Below are 19,714 nucleotides of genomic sequence, written 5' to 3'. Positions count from 1 at the left end.
AGGATCTGCTAAGGAACAACAATAATAACACGCAGCTTACATTAACCATATGCCTAGTTTGGGTCTCACATTCAGCAGAGGCATCAGGTGTCATAATGGTTTGAACTGCTGTCTTTAGACTCAAACAATCCAGGTTTGAATCCCACCTCCTGCTGTAGCTCCCATGACCATAGTAGTGATCCTAAATTAAAATAGTAAAGATTAATCTACTCTGTAAAAGGGTGAAACATTAAAAGTTGCTTTGGAAAGAAGTGGTAGATAAATAAATTAATGTAGGATCATGACTTTATCTTAACGCTTCTCTCTCGTTCTGTCACAGCAATCAGGGAGGATGGGATGCCGGGAGGAAGGAACAAAAGCATCGGCCCTGTCCAGGTATCCTTTTCTTGTCTTTGACGTTTGACTTTTTCCTGTGCATCCCTCTTTCTGCTCTCCCTCTGGTACCTTATTAGACTAGTCTCAGGCTGCCAAAGGGTTACTGTGCTTTTACCATGATACAGAACATCTCCAAGAACATCCCTCCCGCATTGTGGAACTTCCCAAATCCAAAAAGTTAAATAGCGATAGAATGATAGTTTGAATGGCACAAAAGGGCATGAAAGTCATACTGAAGGACAGTCACAGATGGATCTGAGTGGTGTTATGGGAGACCTCTTGTATTAATACTCTTAACATCTCAAAAAGTAAAATAGTCTTACCTTAAACAGCACAAATAGACATAAAAACAACGCTAATGAATGGACTCTGTTTTGGAGTCCTACGCTACTGTGGGGGGGGGGGCATGGTGACATCGCAGCTTCGAAAAGTAATTTCTGTTATCGTAAAAACAAAAACAATAAAATCTGTAGTGGGGGCAGCTTTACGGAGCTGCATGTTGTGCTTGGAGTTCGGTCAGCTGTGTGTGCATCGTACTGAATAGCATATGTCCAAAACCGAAAGGCAAGTTTCAATGAATGTTGAGAGTCCTGTGAGTCCTGATAGTCCATTACACCAAAAACATCAAACCCATGAAATCCTGAGTCAAATAACACCTGTTGCACTCTCTTCTGTCTGCCACCGGGTGGTGTAGCAATTAATGAGGTGGCCATCTAAGGTATGAGTAGTGGCTTTAAACTTTTGCAGGGTAATTATCCTGAATGAATCCACATATCATGGGGGGCGTGGTGGCGCGGCGGGTTTGGCGTATGCCTTTGGCAGGTCTGGGGTTCGAGTCCTGCTTTGAGTGCCTTGCGGCGGGCTGGCATCCCTTTCTGGGTGTGTCCCCTCCCCCCTCCAGCCTTGCGCCGTGTTACCGGGTTAGGCTCCGGTTTGCCGCGACCCCACTCGAGACAAGCAGTTTCAGACTATGTGTGTGTGTGAATTCACATATCCAGGTGCAAATGGGAGAAAAGCTTTTAGATGGAACAAAAAATCTAGAATCACGTTACTGTATGCAGATCTCTCCTTCTGTTGATGTAATGCATTCACTGTAATTTTTCTCTGAGATGTATGTCGTTTTGGGGAAAAGCATTTGCTTAATGTAAATGGAGCAAGACTGTATATTTACATTAAGGCAGTGGGGGAAGGGGGCTGTTGATATGTGGGGTAGTACACTAGTGCACCCTAGTGACATAAAACAGCATTACACAGGGTGCTTTACTGACAGCTATTAATTTACTGCCCTTTATGCAACACTAAGCTAGGAGGTGCATTGAACAGCCTGGCATCCAGCCTTGTTTTCCTCCGGTTCTTTGCTTCAACTCATCTTTTCCAATCTATCATTTCCAGTAGATGGGCTTTGGACTCTTAAAGAGTTCTTTTTGTGATGACTCAGGCGCCCCCTCCCCTCCCCAGCGCATCCCTGTCCTTAAAGCATTTGCTGAATAGCTTTTGATAACATTCCCCACGTAGCATTTGTCTAAAGCCCCAGCTGGCTTGTCAGTGTCTCTGATATCCATGGCTGTCTCTGCATCGGTGTCCTTGTGCCAGCTGCCATACAAAAGCCCCCACCCCCAGCTGGGCTGATTACCTTAAATTATTAGCTTTAATCGGCATCCTGAAGCAGCACAGAGAATAAAAGGCATTTAATATGGCAATTCCAGGCCGTTCACCGAGTAGCCTTCCTCCACAATAGGAGAGCAAAAGCTCCGCCGTGCAGAGGAACGTCTGTTGCCGACAGAGATGGAGGAAGCGTTCTGCCCGCTCGCTTGTTTTATTAATGTCTCAGTGGGTTGCTTTTCCACCTACACAATGCCTGAACCAGCCACTGATGCCCTGATATTTGTAAAATACTTTCTTCTGCAAGTCTCCGTCACAACTTGACTCCTACTTCCTTTTAAACCTGACGTCGCTTCTCGTGTTGGGAAGGGTGGTGTGGGAGAGGTGGAAATTGCACAAGAGAGAAAGACAGAAAAGTCATTATGCATCAGACAAGCAGACTAGTTTGTCAGGTTGGAACTTTTGCAGTGTGAGACGTTCTATCAGAAAACAGGCCAATCTGCCCCGGCACCTGCACTCACTCCTCTTCATTTCAGATCTCAGAAGAGGAGATTGAGCGTATCATGAGTGGCCAGGAGTTCAAGGAGGGTGTAATTCCAGAGCACGGTTGGGCCACAAGTGGAGACAGCGACAACAGTTCCCCCAGCAACGGTGTCTCGGAGAGTAGCCAGCCATCACCGGCCTCCACCCTGTCCTCCTGGTGAGCATCATCCTAGAGCTTCATTAGCACAGCAGAAAAGGTGTCATTGCATACCAATCAGTGAGTGTCAAAAATGAGCCGATTTTGTTTTGAAGGAATGCAATCCAGTGAAGAAGCCTGACAGTTTTTAATATGTTTGCCTCCCAGGGATTTCCTTGGATGGTTCACAGCATTGCTCTTTGTCATAATGATAGGCCAGCTTTCTTGAAGAAATAATGCAGCCTGAGTCATTTACTCAAAGCATAAAATTGGTTCAGTAATGAAATCAACGAAAGACCAGCTGAGAAACTCAGAGCCCCAATTTTCTACACCGCACACCTCTTAGAGTATTTTTGTGTTGTCTGACTTGCATTATTCCTTTAATATTTATGCTTTTTCATGAGCAACCGGCATAGCTCTTAGGTCAAAGGTGTGGTTGTTGGATCTACAAAGGTGAATATAATTATGGCAGAAGTGAGATGGGGTTTGAGTCCGTGACCTTGGGGACCAGCACAATCTAGCATTGATTTATTTTTCCCTTGACAACTCTTGCCCACACTTACCCCATCAAATTTCTTTCAATGTAATTGCAATGAACCTGCCACTAACCCACCAGCGAACATCTCAGTTGAGTCACAGTGATGGTATGTCAACACAAAATTGCAAACCTGCCTTTAAATACTAAAGAGAAAAAACACTGATTAATTCATAGTTATCTGCTTATGTAAAACTTCATCTTCAGGGCACTTTCCTTTTTGGTATTCCATCCTATTCGCAAGTGAAAAGTGAAAGAAACAGCTGGAAATTTTGGAGGGTTTTTTATGTTTGGAGTTTGAATGCATCACTGAGGAACAGTAGGTATTCTGTTGTCGCCCCCATTGAAATGCCTCCGCTTTGCAGTAACGCTGTGATTGGCTGCGTAACTACATGTCAGTGTTCTTTCGCAGCCGGAGGTACACATGATAACTTGTTCTCGATGCATTTATCTCAGGGTCAGTGCACACTGTCTTCTTGCTCAAGCCTCCTTTTGATAAACCTGGAAGTCATCAGTGCAGAATCTAGATTCTAGTGTGAGTCCTGTCTTTGCTGGTAAATGGCAGTTTTCAGATGATGCTGTAAATAGGTTTGTGAGTTCATGAAAACGGCACAAACAGCAGAGTAGACCAAAGTTCAAAGCGTAAGGTTAAAGGTTCAAGTGTGAGGAAGAGCCCTGCAGTCGCACCCTTAAGCTAGCCGCTTAACCCAAAAAGTATGTGTAAATTCCCCGCAGTAAATCTGTACATCATGCAACATGTGTACATCGTTTGAGTAAACAAACACGAGATATGTGGCGAGATGAGACACAAAATCACACTGATGCATTTGTCTATGCAGTCGATCGCTGGAGAATGGCTACAGTGCAGCACTGGGTGACCAGTACACCGCCACATCGGTGGTCCAACACTACCCGTTCCTGCCACATGTACTGAGCTACACCTCCCCACAGTCAAGCCTGCAGCCCCCCCAGCCCCACGGCATGTACCCTTCATCACAGACCCTGGTGACATCACTGGTGGCAGCTGAGGACCTGACACCTCTTAGGACACCCATGCAGGTTGAAGACGGGTGAGTGCCTGGGTGATGGTGGCCAGTCATCAGCTATCAGTACCAAAATTGAGTAAATGTCCTCATCTGCCTTATGATCATGTTATTGCACTGTGTGCTGGTCATGGATTTTTCTCGTCTCTTGTTCAAGGAAGAATTGTCCTTGTTTGTTAGCTTACAATGTGAAATAAATATAACTTTTTGAAACCGCTTATAGCTGGCAAAATAAAATAGTGTCGAATGCATTTGTATTCACCCTTCTAAACAAATCATCATAATGCAATGCAGCAGTTCACCATCACTTCTATACACAGTTGGTATTTAGTTTTGTGCTCCTTTGTGGAAGGTACAGGGTCACCCAGGTGGAGCTCTTCGCCCTGCTGTGCCGGCTAGCCGATGAGCTGCTGTTCCGCCAAATCTCCTGGGTCAAAAAGTTGCCCTTCTTCTGCGAGCTATCCATTGAAGACCTTACCTGTCTGTTGAGCGCCACTTGGCAGGAACTTCTCCTGCTCTCCTGCCTCACTATCTACAGTACGCAGGTGTTCGGTGACCTTGTCAACGTCACTACAAAGTACAAGCCCTCCAACGAAGAGCTGCAGGGGTGAGCTGGCCACTGAAAGGGGATTGTGTTGTTGATTTTTCCTTTTTTTGCCTCAAAAATTTGAGAAAGCAGTTGCGTTTCAAGGTGCCCGGCATTTCCGTCATTTCCTGTGCGTTCCGTGCATTTTCGAGTTACTGTGCATCCCTTCTGGTTTATCAGAACACCTCTTCATAAAACCATGTATTTCGTTTTCAACAACCTTTGATGCGGTGTCCCACACCCACAGAGAACCATGTATAAGTTGTTAGGAGTATCCTGTGGTTTCAAACAATATAAAACGACAGCAAAACTTTATGTTCTTTATTTGAAGGAGACACTGCTAGATTTTGCTTGCAGAAAGTTTAAATACCTTGAATGTCATCTTGTCTTCCTGTTGCTCAGATTTGTTGTTAAGATGTTGTTCAGAGTTTAGAAGTTTGAATTCCACTGGTTACCTGTGTTTCCAGAAAGCTTTTGGAACAGTCTTATTGACTTCTAGAACTTGATTGACTTCTGGAACAGGCCTTGCTGTTGCAAACACAGTTCCATCTCCATAAGTGCGTCCTGAAGGAGGTAAAGTATGATTGAATGATTGATTGTTTACTTAACAATGTCTTTACAGGTTCACTGAGGATGGCATGGAGTTGATGGAGAGGTTGATTACCTGTACCGCAAGTTTCAGCAGCTGAAGGTCAGCAATGAGGAATATCTTGCATGAAAGCCATCAACTTCCTCAACCAAGTAGGCATGTCACAGCCCATCTGATCCCTTGCCTAGGTAACTTGGACTTTTAACAGTTTCCTATTACATTATGGTTTGTTATATAAAAAAACGCATCAGGGATATTATAAGGTGAAATTTTCACTTGAAGGCTGTTATGGATACTATGTTGCGCGTACCATCTTCATTCTCTACAGACATTCAGGGGATCACTGGTGTGTCCCCAGCTGAGCAGCTGAATAAGCGCTACTGGTATGCATGTCTAGGACTTGACAGAGCGCCAGTACCCTCATCAACCAGGTCGATTTCCCCGAGCTCATGGTTTTGTCTGCCGGAGATCCGCTGTATCGCAGGTAGGTGGCCGTGGGTGTCACTTACTACACACCACTACTGTGCAGAGAGCCATTCAAAGACTTTGCTTTCTGCTCAGGTATCTCAGAAAGGTAACAGCTGGTCCTGAACCCCACCAAACTATGTGGCTATTGGGTTTTTGTGTTTACTTCTAAGCACCTTCTGTGTTCACAGGAAAGATGGTGAATATTCCGCTGGAACACTCCCAATGCTGTCAAAGCAGTATTACACTCCAGTCGAGGCAGCTCCACGAGCTTCGCACCAGAGACCTCGCCATGCCTAGCTGTGGGCTTTGCTCCTGGGAGCTGAAGTACCTGACTCCCCAGCAGCTAGAACCCTCCCACCAGAAGAGGGGGTCGACAGATAGGGGGCATATCCCCTTTGTGAATGTAGCTGACAGCAGCTTTTTATCAGAACTACTCTTGTTTGTTTTATTTCTTTGCATATTTATTACACGACAGAACTGAATGTATGATCCTCTATACAGTGGACACATGAATGTGTTCTAAAATGCACAGAAATGCACCACTGTGCCATTTAGAAGTCTTTATCCAGTAATGAAATACTATTATTGCCATTTTTCAGGCTAAGACTTTTTTTCAAAGAAATAAAATATTATTTCTTTCTGTTTAGAGGATAAAATATGAGACTTATAGTATAGTCTCTATTTAAATACTACCTCAGGAACATTTTACTATTCAGGTACCACTTTCTGATGTGGAATTTTTTTTTTTTTTTTATTTTCTGTAAATTGTATCTTCTTTTATCTGAAATATTTTAGAAAGTATGGAAGTTGCCTTGTTGCGGTTATAAATCAATGTTGTTTTTATTAATTGTTACCAAAGATTGTTACCCAAAAACACATGTGAACTTTCCCAAAGTAATTGAATTTATCATTTCTTCTGCCTATTAATATATAGTACTTGTTTGTGTATGCAGAATTATGAGTCTGAACACACGTGGATGCATTTGAAATATGTGTCTGTTTTCCTCATTATAGCGCACATGGACAGTTATACCTTGTTTTTACTGAAGAGACTCCAGTGTTCATACAGAGTTACGGGTATTTCCCACAAGTCTAGAACAGGATCATTCTAGAGAAATGGGATGGTGGTAACATGAAGGTATACAGGTGTGTGTTGGTGGGTCCAACGGTGCTTGGGGTTGGTTAGTGTAGTCAAAGAGATGCCTGTAAGCTGGGGAGATACACTCAGGGATTATGGAGAAGTATGCTGCTTTGGAGAGGAGAGTGGATGGGTTTGTTATCTCAGTGGGTTGCCTGCTGGCCTGTGATCCATATCCAGGGGACTTGGCAGGTATGCCATGTTTTTGTATGTCTATATACACTCATTTCACACTTAAAGCTGTTTCTGACATAACATACATTTACCATCTGCCAGGTCATTGTGGGCCAGGTGTGTGAGGGATGGTTGCCATACAGGTGATGTTTTTGGATGCCTACATCAAGTCCTTACTGACTTGTTTTTTAAACAGGGTAAAGCGAGTGCGTTGGGGCATTCAGTGTAATCAAGTTTCTCAGGTATTATCGTCCTGACAACATATTAGAATGTAAGTTCTAAAATACTGGAAGTTCTTTCATAGATATTTTTTTTTTTTTTTTTTTTTTTAATTTATGTTTATTTACAGAAGGGTCTTTTTGGTCTTCACATGGATCAGATTTTTTTTCTGAGCCTTTGAGGGACAGATTTTTACATTCTTTTCATATTTTGCTGCCTCCATGAAAGAAGCAATCCATGTTATCCACAGTGCACCGACCACAGAGCTTTCTTGTGGCTGAGCGGTAGAGACAATTGGAAATGGTCCAATGGTGAGTCTTGGAGATCGCCATCAGATGTGACTTCATGGTTTCTGTCACCATTCAGTCTCTGTCCACACACACTAAGGAGAAAGCAATGAGTACCAGCCAACAGGCAAATACCACCTCTGTCCCATTTTCCCTTTTCATTCTACTTTGTAATATCACCCTTGAAGTGGCTTTCATTGTTGCCTTTAGTTTTCACAGAATTTGCCATATCAAAGTGGCAGCTTTTCTTGGGAATGACGTTCTTTCAAATGGACACAAATAAGCTGTGATTTGTTTGGTTTTGAATAGTGTTTGGTTATTTTTAAAACTTTGATTAAAGGCTACAAGACTGGTGTGACTAAGTTTTCCATTTTATTTTCATAGGTGAATATGGCTTTGTGAAAATGTGGTGGGGTGGAGCATCAGTTAGGATACACTTGTTCAGGACATTAAATTCACACCACTTAATGTTCAGTTCTAGTGACACTGTGTGTGGTTATGGTCGGCCCCTAGGGTGGCACTTTCTGAGAGTCAGGTGGGTCAGGCTTTGTCAGGTCCTGTGAAACTCAGGAATCAGTCCTTCAAGGAAGCCCCACCCCCACTATGGGTCACAATGTAGAATAATACTCTTACTGAATACTCTGTCCTGGTAGATAATAAAGAAATGATTTCAACACCAAGCCTAATTTCAGCATCACTTGGTCATTGCTCTGTTTAGTTTGTTAAACATATTCATTTTATTATGCTGTTTTATTTACCTCACTGTTGCTGGATTCCTTCAGCAAGCATCATTTCCTGACCATTCACCCTGTAGTTTGGGTAACTTGGATGCGTCGATTGCTACGCACAGTCTTCCGATGGGAGAGTGTGTATCAAGTGAGAAAAATCAGTTACATTAGCAATGTGCAAACCTGTTAATTTTGCTCTGTAAGGTCTAACAGTTGTAATTTTTATTAGTGTTGGTTATGAAATATGGGGGAATAAAGGTTTTAGTGACTATGTACAACTTTTTTCTTGCGACAAAGGAGCCAAATAAAACCATGGGCATGTCAATGAATATTATGTAAAAACATTGGAGTATAAAATTCAGTTTCATTAATACTGAACATATTTGTATTTTTTTCATAAAGTCAACATCCTTAAAATTGGCTTTAGAAAAGTTTCTTCTAAGCACAGATTTCCAAAAGTCTATTTTAAGCAATTCGGTATACAAGCTTTCTTTGATTTCCATGTGATTTCCATTTTGGCTCCAGGGTGGTCAGTTTCACCTGTTGTTTTTCATAAAAGGTTATACAGGTAATTAATTAGTCACTGTCACACATTGGATGAAGAACATTGTGTTTTCACTGAATGTCCTACATGATGAATGTCTTTTTTAATATATAAGCCAGAGTCATTTTTTGTTCTAAATGGGAAGCGCTATTCAATTCACAGTAAACTGATAATAAACTGGTCTGATTGCACAGTCTGGTGAAACCAAAAAAAATGTTGCTTGTGGAAAGTCTTTGGATATTTTCCTTTTGTCTGTAGAAAATACAGTAACAACATTACATGCCATGATTTGGTCCTGTACGGAAGGCCTGTGGTGGGACAGATGGAAATCCGGAAGAAAAGGCAGATCATACTTCAGTGTATGTATGAACATACTGTAAAAAACTAAATAAGGATTGTCCTCATGTGCATGTCAGAAGAAGCCAGATTCTGAATGTCAATCAGTTAAGTATGAAATATGTTCTCTTGCCACAGATAGAACTAGTCACCAAAAAAGCTATCAGTTTTGTCTTTGGTGTTTCTCTGACCCCTCTACTCTCTTTTTTTGACTACCTGTGAAAACTAACCAGTTGACCAAGTATTAAAAAGCATGTTTAAGAAATGTTAGGACTTGAAAGGAAATAAATGTGAATTTTATGCAACTGTGAAACGGAGGCTTTTCATTTTCTTTTTGTTACAACTAAAACACACACTTTGAGTATTTGAGTTTAACTTTGACAAACACTTTGTCTGTCCTGCTCACTTAAAGAATCCGGTGTCTCACATTGATTTAAATAACCAAGTTAACAGTTAATGGGTTTATAGTTTATTTCTATAAGAACTCTTAAGGACTCAGGTTTAAATCTTGCTTCATTCAAAGTACTTGTCCTGAACTGATACAGTATAAATTACCCAGCTCGATTAATGAGTACATCAGTTTAAGTGTAAAAGTTCACATTGCATAGTTCACATAGTTCACATCCTATCCCAGGATCATTGGGTACAAGGCTGAAGGGGGTACACCCTTGACGGCATGGACTGTGTCTTTGGAGAGCAGCATTAAGTAAATTAAACACTAGGATAAATGCCACTCACAAGAGGGGCGAGTACTCAATTGCTTGGCATTGCCTTCTTTTGCACATGTCTTTGGGCTGTGAGAGGAAACAAAAATGTCACAGGGAGAACATGCCAAAAAACCACACAAAAATCAGAACCAGATTCAAACCCCTAGTACCCATTATAGACCACAAAAATATTAAGCTGTATAACTGGGTAAAATGCTGTGGCAAATAACAGCTTTACTTTTCAGCATCATCACAGGCTAAATTAAGTCTCATACTTATTTTTTATTGTTATTATTACCAACATGGATGGCAGCCAGAGAAACATACACCTTACTAAGCAGTTATGTACAACTTTGTTTAAAGCCAAATGAGAGCTTCCTTCCTGGATGTTTCACCTTGTTTTCCAACAGATGTGTCTAACTTTATCATGCCTAGAAAGTCCATGTTGTGTGCCAGAGAACATGGATTCAAGTTTTGTCCAGTCAGCAAATTCATCAAGTGCCCATTTGAATCTGAGTGACCATGAACCCTTATCCTCACCTCATACCCAGGTCCATATCTGAGCATCATTATTTACACAAAGACAAACTCTTCCGGAATGCCGTCCTATAAGTTGCCATGTATTTATTTTAAAACTTGTTGGCAACCTTGGGAATGATCCCATCAGAGCTGGACAATCGAATCTCAAACACAATGCTCCGTAATCACGGCTGCGTTGTGTCCGTAGAATTGCAGCCTCAAAATAAAAGAGCAGGGAAACAAAAGCTTAGCATTTACGAGAAACAAGGGGTCGCACACGGTAGCGATCCATTGTGTGACACACACTTCCTGTGTCCAGGCTCCGCCTCTTCCTGTGGAGAGCGTGCCTGGAGGATAAGGGGGCAATTTTTAGCATGCACTGCTTTGCTCCTCTTATTAATGCCTGGGAGAATGAACCACCCCTTTTCACCAAAGGGACCCCCTTTCAGCATGTTATGGAAAGAGTCTCATGACAGATTTTCTTTTGAAGTTAAGTTCTTCATACACATTTCTCAAAACGTGTGAGACTGAGTGTTCAATTGCTCACATGACCACCTGGAGAGAGGTGGACCTCCTGTGCGTAGTGGAAGTCCTTCCTCTTCCTCTCAGGTCTGGTAGGTCAAGTGGCCAGCAGTTGGGGGACTATTTGTGGCAGATCAAGGATGTTTCTCAGATATCAGTTCATTTCCTGCTGGAGCCCTCATTGCTTGCAGTAGCTGAAGGACCTCTAGGACAGGAATGGGAAATCATAGTCTCTCCTCCATGGCTTCTTGGGTCCTCTCAGTATATTTTGTGGTATGAAATGTGTACCTTGTGTCCAGAAAATCTGCGCTAGTGTCAATATTACTTTCCACTTTCGTTAAATGCTTTTCCAGTTCAAGGCATGGTGGCCGAAGGCTATCTAGAAAACATAGTGTGTAAGGTATGGTACACACTGGGCAGGATGCCACTAGTATAGTATAGTAGTAATACTAATAGTATATAGTAAATCTTGCCACAGCAAGATTCATTCACACACACAAGATCCAGTTTTGAGCTATCAATTCCCCTGAAACACATTTCTTCATGTGGTGTATGGGAACCATGGGAAGACACGAGAACGTGCAGACTGAGAGACATTCCAACCCAACCCCAAAACCAAAGCCCAGGAGCTACCCCCTGTATTTCCTAACACAGATACACAAAGTCATAAAAGACACTGAGAATTAATTTAGCCATGCACAAAAGGTCTAAACTTAAAAGTCCATAGGTTCTCTGTTTGTCCCCACTGTGGTCGAACGAGCTCCCTCTGTCCCTCGGAGCTGCTGAATCCCTCCCAAAATACAAGAAGGGTCTCACAACCGATATCTTTTTGACCCATTTGTTTTTTGATATCCTGACAGCTACATAAATTTCCATCACACCATCTGTCACAATCTCCTTTGCATTTTTAATGATCTGCATAGGCAGCCATTCCTGTAATGTGTGCCGGTATTGAACAAACTGACTGTTCTTTGACAATCGCATGTCCACATGTAAAGCTCTCACTGGCTGTGTTGAAATGCAGTTCTGTTTACACATTTTGGAGAAAAGCTTTTACGAGAAAGCTGGAAAAACTGACGGACTGCAGGTCTGCCAGACCAGAACAGTATGGTGTTCTGTTGTATAATATTGCAATTTACTTTGGAATGTGAGCGCTTGTGTGACAGGTCACAGCTATGGTAACATGGACACATGGTGCTGCAGTTCACAGTGATGGCCAGCAGGTGGGAGCAAGCAGAACTACACTGACCTCCACTCCTGCTTCAGGTTCATCTCTCAGACCTGGTCACTGATGAGTCATTACGGTTGCCATCCACATTGCCATGAAAGCCACTTTGCTCATAATAGCCCATTTATAACCACCAGACCTTTCCCATCCTTGTCTCTCACTTTCTCCATCTCTGGATGTAACATTACCAAGACCCCTGATTGTGCCCCTTGGCCTCCTATTTGCCTTTTTACCTCGGCCATTACAGGTAACTGTGACATGATGGTTTGGTTAATGGAACAGGTTTGTGTTTTTATTCCTCCGCTCTGTATTGGTACAGAAGCAGATGGTGTTGTGGTTAAAACTGCTGCCTTGCACTTGAAGGATCCAGATTTGAATCCCACCTCCAGTTGTAGTAGCCTTGATTATGGCATTTACCCTGAATTCATACAGTAAATATTACCCAGCTGTTTAAATTGGGAAATTATTGTAAGTAGGTTAATATTAAGTCTCTCTGAAGAAAAGCATCAGAGAAATAAATGTCTAACTTCACAATGTTATCCATGACCTCTCTGCATATAATGTTACAAAACCACCAGTAGATTTTTATCTGAAGTTCACATAATTTTTTTTCCAAACATCATCTGTTCAAATGCTGCTCATGTAAAGACCTTAACTACAAAGACAAGAAAACACAACTCAACACAAACCGTAGAGCTGTTTGTAGCGAAATCCACATCAGGAGGTGGAAACCTTGAGGGGCAATAATATTAATTGAGTTTTGGCAGCACAGATAAAAATCTGCTAATTTCCCGACAGTAGCTTAAGACCGGGTGAGTACTCCAGTGTCTAGGTAAAATTCGGTCATTGCTGCTTTTCTAAAGCCATAGAATTGTTATTTCCGCTCATCCGAGAATGAAGAAAAAGGTGAGAGAAAAATGAAATACAGACATGTAGAAAAATGTTTATTGCAGTGGGAAGGAAACAGTTTCAGTGGCACAAACAGAGCAGTGGCAATCAAATGTATACGACACACAGCAGAACAATTTAGGAGCTAACCTTGTGAGAGCCTCGGATTCGCTTTCCATTGTGTCGCAGCACAAAGCACAAAAGTTCACAAAAGAAGATGCAGTGGAGATGCAATTTCTTTAATTTGTGAAATACCTTTTGGCCGAACAATGCAAGCAGTCTGCGCATCTCCATGGTATTGCATTGTTGCGCCACCTATGTCAGGGTCATGGGTATGTGAAGAAGGTTTGACCAAAAGGAGGCTGCTTCCGCTGCACATTTGTTTCTTCCTCTCTGTATATAATTTTTGAGGGATTGGGGGAAAAACTGACATTCACATTTATTCATTTAGCAGATGCTTTTCTCCAAAGTAACAAACATCTCAGAAAATGATACCAAAAGTGTGTCATACCAACAGAAGAAGAGATTTGGATGCAGACATGTGGTTCTTGAGTACTGCCAATTTGTTACATTCCGCCAAATGAACCAGTATAAATCACACGAGTAGCTGCATAAAGACTTTTCCATTATTAAACAAATTATTAAAAAATTATTCAGCATCAACACACTTTTACCATGCACTTTTGAGATCAGGGGTGAAGTAAGTCCAAAAGAGGTGAGTTTTGAGACTGTTCTTAAATGTAAAGAGAGATTCAGCAGTTCTGAGTGACAGGGGGAGGTCATTCCACCACACTGGAGACCATAAGGAGATATTTGTAACTTTTCATATTGTCTTCCTCCACCTTCAAAGGTAATGCATTCTTCAAAACCTTTTGTATGGTAAATTTTCAACAGTTAAAGGCATAGTTACCATTACCTTCAATGGAAAAATTTTTATGCATTCCTCGATTGTCTGTTTGCATTCCTTCAGCTTTTTCATCACTATTATATATTACACACTTAACAAAGGCTCACAGACAACACACATATATGATACTCAGTGTTTATGATTCAATCATTAGTGTAAAAAAACAACACAACAAAGAGCAATAAAGACAAAAGAAATCAATGAAAACAATGCAAATGCAATGACACTAAATGAATGCGATGACATCGTCTGGACAGTTCAAACAGGCCCAAGTGATTCTAGCAAACAAGAGCTAATGGAGGTTGGGCAATTAACAGAGCACTGGTCAAACTGTATATTTGTGAACAACACGTGGTGGTACTGTTCTTCTGCCGCTTGGCTGTTGATGGTGATTGAAAATTCAGATCTCATAAAAGCAAAGAAATGCCGTATAAGCCCAAGAAGAAGTAATAAGTGAAAGTCCTCATAAAGTTGAATTATTGTAGCCCAAATGGCCCTGTCTCAGGGTGTGACTGTAGTATCACAATGATTCAGTTTTGGTTCTCTTTACAAAGAAAAAGCAATAGCAATAACCATGCAGCAGTCTCCACTGAGCTGTCAGCACAGTCAGCTTTACATCGTCAAAATTTTAGCCCTACATTATTTACAGCTGGTTTAAGACACAACATCAAAATATGTAGAAATAAGACTAATTAAAGTGCAGAAGCTTTTTTTAACAGAACAAGATGTGTACCATGCTGCACTTTGGCTTGCTAATTTAAGCAATTCCAGTCCATTCATGAAACTCCAAACTATTTACATATCACTTTGTTCTCACAGAAGACTTGCATAGCTCAAATTTTTACTCACTCATTTATGAGATATGATTTATGATTTACTGTCTTGCTCAAAGAGCTGTTTACCTGTTATCAAATATAACATTTTACCGAATACTGAGCAGAAGTTGGCCCTGACATTGTAGGGAAATAAAACTATCCTAGTGTTTTCAGATTTAAATGTTTATTATTTTTTATTTTCATGAGGGGGGCGCAGTGGAGCAGTGGGTTGGACCCGGTCCTGCTCTTCAGTGGGTCTGGGGTTCGAGTCCCGCTTGGGGTGCCTTGCGACGGACTGGCGTCCCGTCCTGGGTGTGTCCCTTCCCCCTCTGGCCTTACGCCCTGTGTTACTGGGTAGGCTCCGATTCCCCGTGACCCCGTATGGGACAAGCGGTTCTGAAAATGTGTGTGTGTGTGTGTATTTTCATGAGTTACATTATGTACAGCAGTTTTCTCAGTTCACGGTTAATTTATATTTCTTTTTTCAGTTATCTGACACCTTTTAAAAAGTGTCTTACAGTGTGAGGTTTGTATACTATGCCACTAATGGCGATTTATCCCTTTATACAGCTGGGTAATTTTCACTGTATCAGTTCAGGGTTAGTATCTTGATCAAGGGTACTTCACCAGGAGGAGGGATTCAAACACAACTGTGGACAATTCCAACCATTACACCACCTAATGATGTTTATTGAACAACAAAAAAAGAGAATTTCAGTGTTTTGGTGAGTATCTTTGATGATGTGTCTAGAGTGTTTGAAGCTAGTTGATTTGAAAGCTTCACCCTATCTGCAAACAGTCTGTTCCATAGTGCTGAAGAAGGTGGTCCAGGTCTGGTCATGGTCCTTCTTTTTGCTTCATCGTCTTATCCGTAATCTTTGGTCACAGTCCTTATCTCTTGCCTTTGTGCTTAGTTATAGTTTATAGACATTGGTCTTAGTCCTTGCTCAAAGTTCTTGGTCTTCATAGCTGGGCCCTTGGTCATGGTTCTTCAACTTGCTCTTTGGTTCAGCTGCTGTGTTGTCTTTGACTGCTTCACCGTGAAGGATCCCAAAACAGGCTACTGAATTGTGTCCCCTTTCACCTGAGTTGAGCAAGGACTGAGTTACTCCTGTAGTGACTAACACCACAACCCCACTTCACCTGGCAACAACCTTTCCAACAAAGTTTCAACAAGCTCTTGAATATTTCCACTTTGTTAGAGTTCCAGTCATCCATTTGTCTTCTGGGACTTTTAAGTGTGGTTTTTTTCTGCACTGCTTGTAAAATAAGCACTTGAAATTTAATTTGAATTTAATTTTCTGCCTAAATTAAAAGGTATTGTGGGAAAAGCCAAGGAAATAAACACATACCTTAATTACGGGCAAATACAGTATAACCTACTGAAACATGGCAACAATTGGGGAAAAATAAATATTTAGACAACCTTGCAGGTGACTTTGCGTGAAATCCCACAACAACCACTTATGTCATAGTGGAGGTAAATTAATTGTCTGCGAACATGATTTCAGCACAATGGCTGTAAAACAGAATGTAAAAAATGTGACTGGGTGTCCTTAGCGGCATTCCAGTGATAGCAGAAGCCTTCAACATTTAGTTTGTCTTCTAAGCATTTTCATGTCATTGTTAAAATTTTATCTTTTGTGACTTAAAAGATGCCGCTCATACCCTTATTGTGCCAAGCAACTCCTAACAGAGATGTGTTCTTTGCATTTTTTTTACCTTACACATTCAGTCTTCGTGAAGGTGGATGTTCCTTTCATTATTTCTGATTCTGGACCTTTGGGAAACAATTATCTACTGACAGGCATGACTATGTGTTACTTGGCTTAAAAAATGTACTTTTTAATCTTTAGGAATACATCAGGGCTTCATCAGAAATGTTAAGGTACACAACCTAAAATGAAGTAAAAGCTGACTACATGGGTAAATAGGTAAGTAGCTTGGTGTACAAACCTAACATCGTAAAGGTAAAGAAATAATAATAAACTCTGTCTTGATAACATGGGGTCCTTTTCAGCAAAAATTATATTACATTTATTTAGCAGATGCTTTACTCCAAAGCAACTTCCAACAAACTCCATGTAGTGTTACCAGCCCACACACCTCATTCACCAAGGTGACTTACACTGTTAGATACACTACTTACAAAAGGGTCCCTTATCCATACATCAGTGGAACACACTCTCTCTGTCACTCACACACTATGGGGAACCTGAACAGCATGCCTTTGAACTGTGGGAGGAAACCAGAGCACCCAGAAGAAACCCATGCAAACATGGGGAGAACATGTAAACTCTACACAGACTGAGTGGGTGTCGAACCAATGTTCTCTCGCACCACCCAGGTGATGTGAGACAGCAGCGCTACTCGCTGTGCCACTGTGCTGCCCATGTTACATCAGCTTATGAAAATACATACAGTAGCTTCTCTTCATCCAGTCTAATTTTTATAACCATATGCCTCAAGTAGGGTCATAGTGAGGCAGAGCCTATCCCAGAAACATTGGACTCAAGGGTACACACTAGACAGGCTGCCAGCACTCCTGTTTATGCACTAGGCTTACTATTCACACACTGGCTGAAACTGCTTGTCCTAAGCAGGGCCATGGTGAACTGGAGCCTAATCCAGCAACACAGGGCACAAGGCAGGAGAAGGAGGGGACACACCCAGGATGGGACACCAGGCTCTCACAAGGCACCCCAAGCAGGATTTGAACCCCTGAGCCACCAGAGAGCAGAATCCAGCCAAACCCACTGCACCACTGCTTACTATTCAGTGCAGTTGAATTTACTTGGTGATTTAACTTCATGCCAGCATGGGGACACAATGAGGAAAGCCAGTACCTCACAGCTTCTTGGCTGCTTGTTCAGTTTGAATCCGCTTAAGGGTGGGTGAAGTTTGTACGTTCTGCCGGCATTCACCCCAGAGATGTGCATGGAAGAAGGCAATGGTAAACAAAATTCTGGAGGCTTACCAAGGAGATTGTGCTAGTTGTTTTCTCTCACGAGTGTGCTTGTACCCGCCAAGTCCGAAAGCTATGTTTAAAATAAGTAAAAGAGAGTATTTTAAAGTCTGTTGAGAAACATGCTATGCTCCACACCTGCTGCAGAAAAGGTGCCTTTTAGTATCAGCGTGATTTTAATTCAAAAGGAGAAAAAAATGGTACACTCAATGGTGAAGCACATTTTGAAAATCGGAACAGCCTGGGGGGGCTGCGGTGGTGCAGTGGGTTAGACCGGGTCCTGCTCTCCGGTGGGTCTGGGGTTCGAGTCCCACTTGGGGTGCCTTGCGATGGACTGGCGTCCCGTCCTGGGTGTGTCCCCTCCCCTTCCGGCCTTACGCCCTGTGTTACTGGGTAGGCTCCAGATCCCCGTGACCCCATATGGGACAAGCGGTTCTGAAAATGTGTGTGTGTGTGTGTGTGTGTGTGTGTGTAGAACAGCCTGGTTTAAAACAAAAGCTGTCCAGAAACTGGATAAACAGTTTGAAAACGTCATAAGATTCAAAGAAGTTGAAAAGATAATAAATGAGACTTTAAAAGTGCAAAGCTTTCCTCTTTTAGTTTGTTCCTCCAAAAGCTCCTCAGTTGTTTTTAGGTAACATATTTTTGTGTGAGAGGGGGGGTCCAGTGGTGTAATGGGTTTGACTGGGTCCTGCTCCCTGGTGGGCCTGGGGTTCAAGTCCCACTTGGGGTGCCTTGCGACAGACTGGTGTCCTGTCCTCAGTGTGTCCCCTCCCTCTCCAGCCTTATGCCATGTGTTGCCGGGTTAGGCTCCAGCTTCCTATGGGACAAGTGGTTTCAGAGTGTGTGTGTCTATTTTTGTCTGGGATTCAATCATTTTTACCCTATAAATATTAGTATTTTGACCCCCATAAACAAATTAACCCTGTTATGTCAGGAAGGGGTGTACTGTACATTTTTGAATCTCTGCAATAAATTGAACAGTTTGAATACACTCGAACATACTTTGTCTGGCTGTTTGACCCCCTTAAAGTAACTGTGTTGCCACTGCAGTCCTTCTTGCTAACATTAAGAGTAAAAAAGTCAGCGAAACAACGAGACAATAAGGGCATTAACAAGCGAGTAACTCCTTATGTCAGCTGATGCCTTGACGTTGCCCACATTTATTTTCCTCCTTCCCACGCTTTTTGTGAGCACCCTGCATGAATACATAACGAGCAAACATCAACACGTGCCTTTTTCTTCCGCTGAGGAGGACCCTTCACAAAGAAGAACAGTTAATGAGAAATGCAGCTAGGCCTGTGTCTTGAAGGACACAATAACTTGGGTGATTATCTCCCAAGTGGCTCTCGTAAATGCCCTTTCGTGTTCTCGGCTCCCTCTGCTCACAGGGGTCTGAGGTGTGTGTGTGTGTGTGTGTGTGTGTGTGAGAGAGAGAGAGAGAGAGAGAGAGCGAGCGAGAGAGAGAGAGAGTGCTAACATAGTTTGTGCATGAAGAGAAAGGAAGATCCACCCAGCCTGGATGGGGCAGAGAAGGAAGAAGGCTTTTCATGAGGATGCCACACAATGGAAACCTGGGAAAAGTCCATATGGAGCCCCTCCTCAGTCTTTTTGAGCTCTGCAGTCACATGTCAATCAATAAATCAGATTTAATTAGCATGGCACCATTCACCCACAAATACGGGCAAAGGAGGAAGAATGCATTGTGGGAGAAAGAAACATGGGATAATTATTAGGCTCACCTGACAGCTACAGAGCACGACTCAAGATAATTGTAAATATCAAGTAAAGGTATTAATAAAATGAAGACAATCATAGGGCTGCCAACAAACTGGCAAAACAATAATCAGCATTTTTCAT

At 42.1% G+C, this 19,714-nt stretch overlaps 1 pseudogene; it reads left to right on the top strand.

The window, feature by feature from the left end:
* Nucleotides 1-319: 319 nt before the first annotated feature.
* On the top strand, nt 320-6,200 carry LOC108922603 (nuclear receptor subfamily 6 group A member 1-A-like; annotated as a pseudogene).
* Nucleotides 6,201-19,714: the final 13,514 nt, after the last annotated feature.

The sequence above is a fragment of the Scleropages formosus genome, unplaced genomic scaffold (genome assembly GCF_900964775.1).
Source record: "Scleropages formosus unplaced genomic scaffold, fSclFor1.1, whole genome shotgun sequence".
Classification (NCBI taxonomy): domain Eukaryota; kingdom Metazoa; phylum Chordata; class Actinopteri; order Osteoglossiformes; family Osteoglossidae; genus Scleropages; species Scleropages formosus.
This window is presented reverse-complemented; position numbering and strand designations above follow the sequence as displayed.